Here is a 2,593-nt window from a genome sequence, read left to right on the forward strand (position 1 = left end):
GTCTGTGCGACCACTGTTTTTGCTGTCCCTTGGCAACACCTGACTGAGGCAGCAGCTTCTTCTTTAGCTGTTTACAGCATGTTCCCACAAAGCATGAGCTGGCAATCACATCCACAAGGGCACTAAACCAGCACATTGTAGAGTGGAAATGCATTCCTGCTCCTCTGTACATTTTATAGAATACCTCAGGCATATGGCAGTGCTAAAATCCTGATGGCTCTTGCTGAAAGAATGCAGTGGAAGCTTTTACCCCATGCAGCAGGTTAAAGTCTCACAGCACAAGCTGTGAAGAGTTGTTATAGGTCACTGATAAAAAGCAATAGAGTTCTTCTGGCCACTGTGGTTTAATGATAGCCACAAGCAACAGAAGGTTTGCGCTGAGAGCAGAGAGGTGGTGTGTAACCCACTGAACTTAATATTGCTGTACTCTGGCCTCTAGAAAGTGTATGCATGCAGTGGGGTTGTGAAGACCGATACACAAGGCTGGCCTACTAGTGGAACAGAGGAAGGCTAGGAAGCTGTTTTCCTTGTCTGCTAGGAGGAAATATGTATCAGTATAGGGGAGATGTTTTCCTGATCTGGGAGATGGAGCCTTCTGTAGTATGTATTGAAATATAATTTATTGTATCCTATATGTTATACATGTTTGCTAAACTCCTGTTCAGGCCCTTTATCTCCCCCATCTTTTCCTAATGAATGTTACAGCCTGACTACAGACAACTTCTCTGGAAAACTTGCTTTAGCAACTGCTCAATTTTCCATGTCCTTCCCTGGTGTCAAGTAAATTTTACTCCTTTATTTATTTATTTATTTATTTATTTATTTATTTAGTCTCAGGAATTATGCAGGATCTAGGAGCCTGTACTACTTCAAAACTATGTCCAAGGTTATTTGCGCTGAAGCCACAGAAGTCTTTTTCTGCAAGCTCTAACATACCTCTGTACATGTACATGATTTTTAGTGCTTAGACATTTCTAATCCTCTCTCATCTTTCCCATGTTCACTCTGTGTTCTGTACATTTCTATCCATAGTCAAATCCACCGCCACCCAGTGCTGTGTATCACCCTGCTTCTGTAAGCTGTTTATCTGGGATTTCCAAGGCTGACTGCTCCAGGTAAGAGTCTTAAAATCATATCTAGAAACCTTAATCAATGATCAGATTTACAGAAGCACTGAGAACCCACAAATCCTTTTGCAGTCAATGGGACCTGAGTTTAGTCAGCACCTTGAAAATAAAACTGCTTAAGTTTCAGTACCTAACCTTGGATTTTGGAACAGAGCTTTTAGGGTTCAGTGTGGGTATTTCTAGGGTAGAATGGGGTACACTTTGAGACCTTTTTAAATAGAGACCCATATTTTTATATATTGTATTTATATTAATAAGCACAATTATGATAATTGTCTTTTCCAACAAAATAGTAGTTTTGCACTCCTCTTAGTGCATGGTGTTAGTAATGGAAATCAGTATTTTGGTTGATAGTGTCAGTTTCTGTATACCCTGTACTCTGTGTTACTTCATTACATGGACAGGAATCTTTTTTTTCACTGCTCACCAGACATGTGGGGTCTTCCTTGGGCATTGGTCCAGGTAATAGACACTTCTTGCAATCAGCTTACTATAAATGATAGAGAAACACATGGCAGTGCTCCAGCCATAGCCAAAGTAGCTTTTAAAATCTTGTTGTTGTGTGGTACATGGCGCTATACATGATCTAGAGATTCATGAAGCATTTCGACCACACTACAGATGTCTAAACCGCTCAGTTTCGGTTCTCGCTTCTCACCCCCGTGAGTCAAAGCCACCAGCCTGCCATAGCACCTATTCATTTATAGATTTCATCCCAAGGGCACTTCTGCACACTTGGGAGAAGGTGTGTCCCGTCAGCTGTTTCCAGAGTGATGGCACAAAAGCAACCGAGAAGAAAAGAACCTGTAGCTGCATGTATGCTTTGGTGAATTTAGATCTTTAGGAGGTTTTATTTTGTTTCTGTGTATGCTAGGTTTGGAAGTCCCGATGTACCTTTTTCCCCCATTCTAATGAAGCATCTTATAAGACAAAGAAGAAACTGAGTGTATTAGATTTGCCGTGCCAATTGTGTAACTCTTTACAAACCCAAAGGTTTCTGCAATGCCAAGCTGAGCTGTTGCAGCTTAATACAGCAGTTTGAATTTCAGGAGTACTTGAAGGTGCTTAAAGTGATTTCTAACAAAATGCAGCTAAATGAAGTACTTGTTAAACAGGAAACAACAAAAAAAATCCTACAAAGATATGTGGCTTCCACGGGGCAAGTGTCAGGTCCTTGCTTCCTGTAGAAAATAGAACATTACTTAACTAATTTAAAATCCAGATAATTTTCCATATGAAAAAATTAGTAGTAAACCATTCAGGGGCTGGTAGATTTCTTTGTTTCTTAAGGATGGTAAAGATCTGTGCAGAGACATCAGCAAAGAGCAGCTTTCTGAGCTGTTCCCTGCCAATTGCTGACAAAGGCAGTCCTAATGAATCATTCTGAATTGTGATCATGTGCTACCAGCCCACAGTGAGCTGCCAAAGAGGAAGTGCAGCTTGTTTTCTTTCATTTTCTTGATTCC

The sequence above is a fragment of the Chamaea fasciata genome, unplaced genomic scaffold (genome assembly GCF_029207755.1).
Source record: "Chamaea fasciata isolate MVZ Bird 193981 ecotype frontalis unplaced genomic scaffold, bChaFas1.0.hap1 SCAF_3, whole genome shotgun sequence".
NCBI classification, from domain to species: domain Eukaryota; kingdom Metazoa; phylum Chordata; class Aves; order Passeriformes; family Sylviidae; genus Chamaea; species Chamaea fasciata.